The sequence below is a fragment of the Pseudophryne corroboree genome, chromosome 6 (assembly GCF_028390025.1).
Source record: "Pseudophryne corroboree isolate aPseCor3 chromosome 6, aPseCor3.hap2, whole genome shotgun sequence".
Classification (NCBI taxonomy): domain Eukaryota; kingdom Metazoa; phylum Chordata; class Amphibia; order Anura; family Myobatrachidae; genus Pseudophryne; species Pseudophryne corroboree.
Window position 1 is genome coordinate 34,202,203 of NC_086449.1, and position 12,136 is coordinate 34,214,338.

A 12,136-nucleotide genomic window follows, 5' to 3' on the forward strand; every position below is an offset into this window, starting at 1 on the left:
TGTGTGCAGAATATTGAGGGGGAAAAATGAATTTATTCCATTTTGGAATAAGGCTGTAACATAACAAAATGTGGAAAAAGTGAAGTGCTGTGAATACTTTCCATATGCACTGTATATAGTTACTGGATGATCCTCTGACCACCGTATGTGCAGAACATACATTACAGACCCCCTGCACTGACCATAGGTGGGTAACCCATGCTATTGTCCCTGTCACACCTACTGTCACCAGGATGCCCCCATTCTCTCTGCACACACCATGGAAATGGGGACAATGTGATCTCACAGTCACTCAGCTCAGTGTGATGTGTGCAGGGGAATTAGGGTCCATTATTGTATGATACCAGTTTATAAATAGCACATTTCTATGTATGAGATGGGGGTGGGTTTGGTGGTAGGGAATATTGAAGATCAGAAAAATAAAAGACAGTTATAGTAAAGAAAAATGATAAAATAATTTGTCTCATTAAATAGATATGCAGAGTTTGGCAGAGAAAGTGTGAGTGTCTCAGTCCGAGTTCATCAGGATTGCATATAAAAGGGAAAAATACAAAACTGATGCAAAGAATAACATCTAAGATTTTTTTATAGGATTTTAATACCTACCGGTAAATCCTTTTCTCCTAGTCCGTAGAGGATGCTGGGGACTCCAAAAAGACCATGGGGTATAGACGGGATCCGCAGGAGACATGGGCACACTATAAGACTTTGAATGGGTGTGAACTGGCTCCTCCCTCTATGCCCCTCCTCCAGACCTCAGTTATAGGAACTGTGCCCAGGGGAGACGGACATTTCGAAGAAAATGATTTTTTTGTTACACTAAGGGTGAGATACATACCAGCTCACACCACAACAGACCGTACAACTGGATTACCAGGAATACCAGATAACAGTATGAACGGAAAACAGCAGCAAGCTGAACATAACCAATACACAACCTTTGTGTAACCGAAAACAACAACTAACAATACAACTGCAAGTAACAGTCCGCACTGGGATGGGCGCCCAGCATCCTCTACGGACTAGGAGAAAAGGATTTACCGGTAGGTATTAAAATCCTATTTTCTCTTACGTCCTAGAGGATGCTGGGGACTCCAGAAGGACCATGGGGTCTATACCAAAGCTCCAGACCGGGCGGGAGAGTGCAGACGACTCTGCAGCACCGACTGAGCAAACATGAGGTCCTCATCAGCCAGGGTATCAAACTTGTAGAACTTAGTAAAAGTGATTGAATCCGACCACAAAGCTGCTCGGCAAAGTTGAAGTGCCGAGACCCCTCGGGCAGCCGCCCAAGATGAGCCCACCTTCCTGGTAGAATGGGCCTTCACTGACTTCGGCAACTGCAATCCAGCCGTAGACTGAGCGTGCTGAATCGTATTACAAATCCAGCGTGCAATAGTCTGCTTGGAAGCAGGATTTCCAATCTTGTTGGAAGCATACAGGACAAACAGAGCCTCCGTTTTCCTAACAAGAGCCGTTCTGGCGACATAAATTTTCAAAGCTCTTACAACATTGAGAGATTTTGGCACTGCCACGGCATCCGTAGCCACAGGCACCACAATAGGTTGATTTATGTGAAACGAAGAAACCACCTTCGGCAGAAATTGTTGACGAGTCCGCAATTCTGCTCTATCCACATGGAAAATCAAATATGGGCTCTTGTGAGACAAAGCCGCCAATTCCGACATCCGTGTGACGGACGCCAAGGCTAAAAGCATAACCACTTTCCAAGTGAGAAATTTCAACTCAACCTTTCGCAAAGGTTCAAACCATTGAGATATAAGAAATTGTAACACCACGTCAAGATCCCACGGTGCCACGGGTGGCACAAACGGAGGTTGGATATGCAGCACTCCCTTCACGAAAGTCTGAAATTCAGGAAGAACGGGCAATTCTTTTTGAAAAAAAAATAGACAAAGCCGAAATCTGCACTTTGATGGAACCCAATTTCAGGCCTGCATCCACGCCTGCCTGCAAAAAATGGAGGAAACGACCCAGCTGAAACTCCTCCGCAGGAGCCTTCTTGGCTTCACACCACGACACATATTTTCTCCAAATACGGTGATAATGCTTCGCCGTGAACTCCTTTCTAGCCTTAAGGAGAGTGGGGATGACTTCCCCAGGAATACCCTTTCGAACTAGGATTTGGCGTTCAACCTCCATGCCGTCAAACGCAGCCGCGGTAAGTCTTGAAATACGCATGGCCCCTGTAGTAACAGGTCCTCTCTGAGAGGAAGCGGCCAAGGATCTTCTATGAGCAATTCCTGAAGATCCGGATACCAAGCCCTCCGTGGCCAATCTGGAACGACGAGTACTGCCGGAACCCTTGTTCGTCTTATGATCCTCAATACTTTTGGAATGAGAGGAAGTGGAGGGAACACATATACCGACTGAAACACCCACGGAGTTACCAGGGCATCCACTGCACTGGCTTGGGGGTCCCTTGACCTGGAACAATACCTCGGAAGTTTCTTGTTGAGGCGAGACACCATCATGTCTATTTGAGGAATTCCCCAACGCCTTGTCACTTCTGCAAACACCTCTTGATGAAGAGCCCACTCTCCTGGATGGAGATCGTGTCTGCTGAGGAAGTCTGCTTCCCAGTTGTCCACGCCCGGAAGGAAGACTGCTGACAGAGCGCTCACGTGCTTTTCCGCCCAGCGGAGAACTCTTGTGGCCTCCGCCATCGCCGCTCTGCTCTTTGTTCCGCCCTGGCGATTTACGTACGCTACCGCTGTTACGTTGTCCGACTGAATCAGGACAGGTAGACCTCGAAGAGGTGTTCCGCTTGCAGAAGGCCGTTGTAAATGGCTCTTAACTCCAGAACGTTAATGTGGAGACAAGTTTCCTGGCTTGACCATTTTCCCTGGAAACTTCTTCCTTGTGTGACTGCTCCCCAGACTTGCATCCGTGGTCAGCAGGACCCAATCCTGGATTCCGAACCTGCGTCCCTATAGAAGCTGAGAACTTTGCAGCCACCACAGGAGAGAAATTCTGGTCCTGGAAGATAGTCTTATTTTCCGGTGCATGTGTAGGTGAGACCCGGACCATTTGTCCAGCAGGTCCCACTGAAACACCCGGGCATGAAACCTGCCAAACGGAATGGCTTCGTAAGCCGCAACCATCTTCCCTAGCACTCGAGTGCATTGATGAATCGACACTCTTGCCGGTTTCAGAATCTCCTTGACCATGCATTGGATTTCGAGAGCTTTTTCCGCTGGAAGAAACACTCTTTGCAGTTCCGTGTCCAGGATCATGCCCAAGAAAGGCAGCGGAGTTGTCGGAACCAACTGAGACTTTGGCAAATTTAGAATCCAACCATGATGTTGCAGAACCGTCAGGGAGTTCCACATTTCTTAGCAACTGCTCCTTCGATCTCGCCTTTATCAGGAGATCGTCCAAGTACGGGATAATTGTGACACCTTGCTTGCGTAGGAGTACCATCATTTCCGCCATCACTTTGGTGAAGACCCTCGGGGCCGTGGAAAGCCCAAACGGCAACGTCTGAAATTGGTAATGATAATCCTGCACCGCAAATCTCAGGAAAGCCTGATGTGGAAGATATATCGGGACGTGTAAGTAGGCATCTTTTATGTCGACTGACGCCATAAAATCCCCCCCCCCCTCTAGACTGGAGATCACTGCTCGAAGAGATTCCATCTTGACGTTGAAAGTTTCCAAATACAGATTGAGGGATTTTACGTTCAGGATCGGTCTGACCGAGTCGTCCGGCTTTAGTACGACAAAGAGGCTCGAATAAAACCCTTCTCCCCGTTGGGACGGGGGTACCGGGACAATGGCACTCTGTTGACACAGCTTTTGTATCGCAGCACTCCCTACTTCCCTTTCTGGGATAGAAACTGGCAAGGCTGATTTTAAAAATCGGTGGGGGGGGGCACCTCCTGAAACTCCAGTTTGTACCCGTGGGACACTATGTTTAACACCCAAGGATCTAGGCCCGATTGAAACCAGACTTGACTGAAGAGTCTGAGACGCGCCCCCACCGGCACGGACTCCCGTAGGGGAGCCCCAGCATCATGCGGTGGACTTGGCAGAGGCCGGGGAGGACTTTTGGTCCTAGGAGCCTGACACAGCAGGCGACCTTTTTCCCCTTCCTCTACCTTTTGAAGCAAGGAAGGATGAGCCTCTTCCTTTTTTGTATTTATTAGGCTGAAAGGACTGCATCTGATAATGGGGTGCCTTTTTCTGTTGTGCCGGAACATACGGAAGAAAAGAGGACTTACCCGCTGTAGCGGTAGACACCAGGTCAGCGAGGCCGTCAACAAAGAAGACACTACCTTTATAAGGGAGAGCTTCCATAGCTTTCCATTGATAAATCCACAGCGCTCTCCTGGCCGAGACTGCCATGGCATCGGCCCTTGATCCCAAAAGGCCAATATTCCTCGCCGCGTCCTTTAGGTAAGCTGCAGCGTCCCTGATATAACCGAGAGTGAACAGAATGTTATCCCTATCCCGGGTATCCATGTCAGATGCCAAATTATCAGCCCACTTAGCAATAGCACTACTCACCCATGCTGACGCCACGGCCGGTCTGAGGAGTGCACCCGTAGTGACATAAATGGCCTTTAAAGTCATTTCCTGCTTGCGATCCACAGGATTCTTGAAGGCAGCAGTGTCGGGAGAAGGAAGCGCCACCTTCTTGGACAGCCGTGACAGAGCTTTGTCCACATTGGGAGATGACTCCCACTTTTCCCTGTCGTCAGAGGGGAAAGGATATGCCATAAAAATTCTCTTGGGAATCTGCCACCTTTTATCAGGTGATTCCCAATCCTTTTCACAAAGAGCGTTCAGTTCAAGAGAAGGGGGAAACATCAACTCGGGTTTCTTTCCCTTATACAAATAAACCCTTGTATCAGGAACAGCAGGCACTTCAGAAATATGTAAAACATCTTTAATAGCCACAATCATGTACTGAATACTCTTAACCAATTTTGGATGTAAACTGGCCTCACTATAGTCGACACTGGAGTCAGAGTCCGTGTCGGTATCAGTATCAGCTATTTGGGTAAATTAACGCTTTTGTGACCCTGAGGGGACCTGTACCTGGGACAAGGCGTACTCCATGGATTTTCTCCACGTTTGTGTCTGAGAATCAGATTTATCCAGCCTTTTAGACAATCACGCCACATTTGCATTCAATGTACTCAACATATTCACCCAATCAGCAGTCGGCGGTGCCGACAGTCACTCCCAAATTGTTCTCTGCTCCCCCAGTAACTTCTTCCGGGGAGGAGCACCCTGCCTCAGACATGTCGACACACCGTACCGACACACACCCACTCACACTGGCTATAGGGGACAGACCCACAGGGAAGCCTGTTAGAGAAAACACAGAGGGAGTATACTAGCTCACACCCCAGCGCCCATATAATACTGAATTATACTGTATAAATACTGTATTATAATATAATACTGAGCGCGCTGTTATATAGCACCAAATTTCTGTGCCCCCCCCACCCCCATTTTGCTCCCTGCACTTGATCAGGAGAGTGGAGGTCCGGGCCAACGTCTCTGCAAGTCTGTGAAGAGAGAAAATGGAGCTGGTAAGCTGTGAGGGCTAAGCCACGCCCCCACCTCGGCGCGCTGTAGTCCCGCTCAATTTTAAATATTTATACTGGCGGGGGCTTATATTTAGTGCCTAGGCACTTATAATATGTCTCTTTGCCAGTTATATTGCCTCAGTAACATGCTGCCCAGGGCGCCCCACTTGCGCCCTGCACCCTGTAAGTGCCGTTGGAAGTGTGTGTGGGAGCATGGCGCGCAGCACGACCGCTGCGCTCTACCTCGTTACTGAAGTCTTCTGCCGTCACTGAAGTCTTCTTTCTTCTATATACTCACCCGGCTTCTTTCTTCTGGCTTCTGTGACGGGGTTGACGGCGCGGCTCCGGGAACAAGCAGCTAGGCGCACCAAGTGATCGAACCCACTGGAGCTAATGGTGTCCAGTAGCCTAAGAAGCAGAGCCTTTAACTCAGAAGTAGGTCTGACTTCTCTCCCTTCACTCCAGGGAGCCTGTAGACAGCAGGTCTCCATGAAAATAAAAAACCTAACATAAAGTCTTATCAGAGAAACTCAGGAGAGCTCCCCTAGTGTGTGTCCAGTCTCTCTGGGCACAGAATCTAACTGAGGTCTGGAGGAGGGGCATAGACAGAGGAGCCAGTTCACACCCATTCAAAGTCTTATAGTGTGCCCAGGTCTCCTGCGGATCCCGTCTATACCCCATGGTCCTTTTGCAGTCCCCAGCATCCTCTAGGACGTAAGAGAAAAAGGAGCTACCACCTAGATGCCACATTATATATACTACACTGGTGCACCCGATAATACGTAAGATACTATGATGGAGCTGCCACACAGATAGCCCTTTATACAAACTAACCTGATGCAGAGTAAATAGGATTTTAATATACCTACCGGTAAATCCTTTTCTCGTAGTCCATAAGGGATATTGGGGCAGAATGAATACGATGGGGTATAGACGGTTCCAAAGGAGCAAGTGCACTTTAAAATTCTTCCACTGGGTGTGTTGGCTCCTCCCCTCTATGCCGCCTCCTACAGCTCAGTTATAGGTAAAACAGTGCCCGAAGGAGAATGACATACTTGAGAGAAGGAACATAACAATAAGTGTGGTGAGATTTAAACACCAGTACACCAAAATATAACTTGGCCAGCAAGGTCTGGCAACAATAATAGCAACAGCTGAACAGGAACACCAAATAGAGAACCTGCAGAAAGTCACCGCACAGAGGCGGGCGCCCAATATCCCTTATGGACTACGAGAAAAGGATTTACCGGTAGGTATATTAAAATCCTATTTTCTCTAGCATCCATAAGGGATATTGGGGACAGAATGAATATGATGGGGATGTCCCAAAGCTTCCAGAACGTGCGGAGACAACTGCAGCACCGCCTGCCCAAACTGGGTATCCTCTTTGGCCAGGGTATCAAACTTGCAGAACTTCACAAAGGTGTTCTTCCCCGACCAGGTAGCAGCTCGGCAAGTTGAAAGGCCGAGACTCCACGGGCAGCCGCCCAGGAAGACCCCACCGATCTTGTAGAGTGGGCCTTCAGAGACTTAGGAACAGGTAGGGCTGCCGACACATAGGCTTGTTTAATCATAAACCTAAACCAACGAGCAATGGACTGCTTTAAAGCAGGACAACCCTTTTTGTGTACGTCATAGAGCACAAACAAAGAATCCGTCTTTCTTGACGTCACAGGATTTCTGGCTTGTACCATAGTGACAATTACCTTTTTGGAAAGCCCTTTGTGAGCTAGGATGATCCGCTCAACTTCCATGCCGACAAACAAAGCTGCCGTAAGTCCGGGTAGATGAATGGTCCTTGTTGAAGAAGATCCCTTCTTAGTGGTAGAGGCCAAGGGTCCTGAACGGACATGTCCAGGAGAGTCGCGTACCAGGCTCTTCAGGGCCAATCCAGGGCAATCAAGATTGCTTCCACTCTTTGATGTCTGATCCGCTTGAGCACCCTTGGGATCAGAGAGAATTGGAGGAAACAGGTAGACCAGCTGGTAAGGCCAAGGCAAAGTCAGAGCATCCACTGCGCTCGCCTAAAGGTCCCTTGTTCGTGAGCAATAGCAGCAAAACTTCTTGTTGAGACAAGAGGACATCAAGTCGGTCTGTGGGTAACCCCACCTGTCGATGATCAGTTGGAACACACGAGGGTGTAGACCCCACTCCCCCGGGTGGAGGTCGTGACTTATGAAGTCCGCCTCCCCGTTGCTTGCATTACGTTCTGCCCAGAGGAGTATTCTCGACACTTCTCGCATGCAGGCCCTGCTTTTTGTCCCTCCTTGTCGACTGATGTACGCTCTGTGGCGTTGTCCGACTGCACCTGGATCGCCCGATCTCATAGTAGGTGAGACGCTTGTAGCAGAGCATTGTGGATAGCCCGACGTTCCAGAATGTTGATTGGAAGTAGGGCCTCTCGGGCAGACCACCTGCCCTGGAACTGCGCCCCTTGGGTGACAGCTCCCCATTCTCTTAGACTTGTATCTGTCGTGACGAGGATCCAATCCTGAATCTCGAAGGTTCGGCCTTCCAGGAGGTTGGGAGACTGTAGCCACCACCGGAGTGAAATTCTGCCCTAGGGTGACAGTTGAATCATCCGGTGGGAACCGGACTACTTGTTCAGGATGACCATTTTGAAGGGTCTGGCATGGAACCTTCCATACCGTATTGCTTAGTAGGAAGCCACCATCTTTCCCAATAATTTTATGCAAAGATGAGCGGAGACTCAAGCAGGTCTGAGTACCATGCAAACCATATCCTGGAGTGTTCTCGCTTTTTCCCTCTGGGAGGAACACTTTCTGTGCTACAGTGTCCAGTAGCATAGCCAGAAACAGGGGCCGCTGAGACGGTCCAGGGGAAACATCTGCAGATTGAAGATCCACCCGTGGTGAGAAAGAAGTTTGATAGTGGGATCTATATAGAGCAATAGATGCTCCCTGGAACTCGCTTTTATCAGGAGATCGTTCAGGAATGGAATCATATTGATTCCCTGGACCCTGAGCTGAAACATAATTTCTGCTATCACCGTCGTGAACACCCTCGGAGCTGTAGACAGGCCGAAATGTAACGCTTGAAACTGGTAGTGATCGTTCAGCAGGGCCAACCTCAGATAGGTCTGATGAGGAGGCCAAATTGGGATATGTAGGTAAGCGTCCTTGATATATAGGGACACTAGGAATTCCTGTTGTTCCAGGCCTGCGATCACCGCCCTCAAAGATTCTTGTATTTAAAAACCTTTAGGTGAGCATTCAAGAACTTAAAATTCAGAATGCGTCTCACTGACCCTTCTGGTTTTGGTACTACAAACAGACTCAAGTAGTAACCCCGTTCTCGTTGTACAGTGGTACTGGAACAATGACCTGGGACTGGACCAACTTGTTTATGGCCAGTAGTAGCGAACCACTCATACGGGTGTAGTAGGGTATGCCGGCGGCCGGGCTCCTGGCGACCAGCATAACGACTGCCGGCATACCGTCAGCGTGGCGAGCGCAAATGAGCCCCTTGCGGGCACGGTGGTGAGCGTATCTCCCTCCAGGGGTGTCGTTGACCCCCAAAAGGGAGAAAAAGTGTCGGTATGCCGGCTGCCGGGTTTCCGGCCCCGGTATACTGTGTGCCGGGATCCCGACAGCCAGCAAACTGAAGACCACCCGCTCATACCTCCCAAAGTTGGTAAGCCTGATTTGAAAAATAGTTGGGGAGGAGTACCATTTAACTCCAGCTTGTAACCCTAAGAGATAAGGTCTCTTACCAAATCATCTTGGCAGGAACCATACCAGATGTGGCTGAAGCGATGCAACCGAGCTCCCCCCACGAGATGATCTCAGGGTGGGTGAGCACCATCATGCTGAAATTGTTACGGGAGCAGAACTAGTGTACTGGGTCTTCTAGGTTTTCCTCTGGAGCCTCTAGATGTGTTGGAGGCCTCTCTAACCCTAGTTCGAAATCTGGAGGTCCGAAAGGACTGAGTAGACGGTCCAGGATAGGTACGTCTAGCAGGTGGAGCCCCCTGAAGGGAGAAACGTGGACTTCTCAGCCGTAGCTTTGGAAATCCATGCGTCCAAAGCACCTCTAAAGAGCCATTCACCTGTGAAGGGAAGAGATTCCACATTACGTTTGGAGTCAGCATAAGCAATCCACTGACGTAAACATATGGCTTTACGCGCAGACCCAGCCATAGCCGTGGTCCCAGCATTAATGGTGTCAATCTCTTTAAGGGATTCACAAGGACTCTTGTGTATTAACCAAGGTCATATCATCCTTAATTTTACTAGCCCAGGAAAGAATTGCATGTGTCATCCAGCAACCTGCAATGACCGGCTGTTAGGTTCCTGGTGCTCAGAACAAGGGAGATGTTGCGTAGTGAGTCCTGAGCACCAGAACGTGACGCTGAAACAAGGTGTGGTGTGGAAATAGCCCCTAGCACCCTACCTCCGTTGTTTTACCCGTGTGGTCAGTTCACGCCTGCATGACTATGGTTTCTTGGGCCCATGACAGCCGCGTTTGAAGGGCGGATTAGGTCTGCCCAACTCCGATGCCCCCGCAGGTCTTAAAGGGAGACAAAGCGTGAACTGAGACAGGATAATAACAAGGGCACCTCTAACTGAAACAACCAAAGCCAGGGGCTACTGACTAGCCTAAAACTAAATGTATGTGCGGCTTGCCGCCAAAGGAAAAGAACAACCAAAGGAAATGCTGTCCACACGCCGACACAATACTTTTGTGTACCGGCGGTGACAGCATAAGCAGAACCCTCTGCAAAACACCAGTAACTAAATATAACAAAGGAATACAGCGGCCTAGTTCGACGGACGCGGCAAAGCCGCTACTCACAGAACCGGTACAAATACTGGCAAACGGACAGGAACCCCCAATGCTGCCGACACAGACTCTCAGAACTGGAGGACAGGCAGAATCCCAAACGACAGACCGGTGGACACCAAGAAGCCAGAAACTCGACCAGGCACAGGCAAAGCCACAGGACTTCTGGACAGGAATGCTTCACGGCAGGACACGGAATCAGACACAGGAACCGACACAGGAACCGACACCGGAAGCAGCTAGACAGACACTGCTAGACAGGAGCTCAGGCACTGGCAGGGACTAGCTCAGAACTCAAGAACTCTGGAACCCAGGAAATATCACCAGCGTCTGTGAATTGCACTGAGCCAGCATATAACAGAGGCGCCTAATTAATTATGTCGTGCAGCTGCCCTGTTGCATGACTCCAAACTGACAAGAAGCAATTAGCAGACAGGTGAGGCCAACCACATGGAAACAGGCTGCAATTACACAGACTCACCACTGACAGAAAACAATAATCTTCTAAACCAGAGCAAAGGGAAGTCCTGGCCTGCAAGAGAACTAAAAACATAAAATAGGAATGAACCACTACCTGTGGTTCATAACAGTATCCTCTCCTTAAGGGTGAGCTCCGAGCACCCCATGACACCCACGGGGAACATAAACAGAAGTATACCATAAAATACATAACCAAAATGCAAAACAGGAATGAGCCACAGCCGTGGCTCATAACACCGGCCTTTGTGCAGCAATGTAAATAGATTTTAGAGTGGTCTCAATTTTCCTATCTGCTGGGTCCTTTACTGTAAGGGAGCCCGGAGCAGGGAGTACCGCCTTTTTAAAAAGGCGAGAGACTGAGACGTCTACTGCTGAAGACTATTCCCAGAATTTTCTGCCTTCAGGGCAAGGGGAATGTATGCAAAACCCGTGTTGACCCAGGATTCTTCCAGGCTATTTTAATAAGTCATCTAATTCCTTGGAATCAGGAAATGTGACTCATTTTATCTTGTGGTAGGAAAAAATTACTGCTGATTTATAGCAACCTCCAGGGATCCCCATCATTCTGTATATCATCCTTAGTATCTGAGAGTAGTGCAGGTGGGGATGTTCAGCAGTGAGACTTGCCACTGTGTGTTGCAGGTCCTAAGTTTATTGGCATTTGCAGTGAGCTGAGATGACATATCAGACATCATAGTTTTCATAGCCCCCAACCAGGAGGGTTCTGGACTCTCCCCCATTGTTATCAACATTCAGAGATGGCGGACTACACCACCCCTATGATATGGAGTCAGATGAACTATGAGAGAATCTAGCATTACATACACTGCATCACTTCTTTTTTACCATTGTGAATGAAAAAAACGGTACAATACACACAAAATACAGCCTGATATTGATATATTGCAAGCCTGCCCTATTGCATGTGATAGGAGACACAGGAAAGAGGACCCCAACGCACCTAACATGGGCCCTCATTCCGAGTTGAGCACTCGCTAGCTGGTTTTAGCAGCCGTGCAAACGCATAGTTGCCGCCCAAGAGGGAGTGTTTTATAGCTAGACCAGCCCTGTAGTTACTTATTGAGTGCGATGATTGCTGCGACGAGTGACGCGGTAATGACGTCAGATACCCGCCCTGAAAATGCCCGGCCACGCCTGCGTTTTTACAAACACTCCCAGAAAAAGGTCAGTTGACACCCAGAAACTCCCACTTCCTGTCAATCTCCTTGCATCCACCAGTGCGACTGAAAGCGTCGCTAGAACCTGTGCAAAACCACGTTGCTCATTGTACC

General features: G+C 49.0%; 1 protein-coding gene across 1 annotated transcript in view; it reads right to left on the minus strand.

The window, feature by feature from the left end:
- LOC134935982 (oocyte zinc finger protein XlCOF7.1-like) overlaps positions 1 to 12,136 on the minus strand; it is a 36,246-nt gene that overhangs the window by 7,365 nt on the left and 16,745 nt on the right. The gene's annotated exons all lie outside the window — the stretch shown is intronic.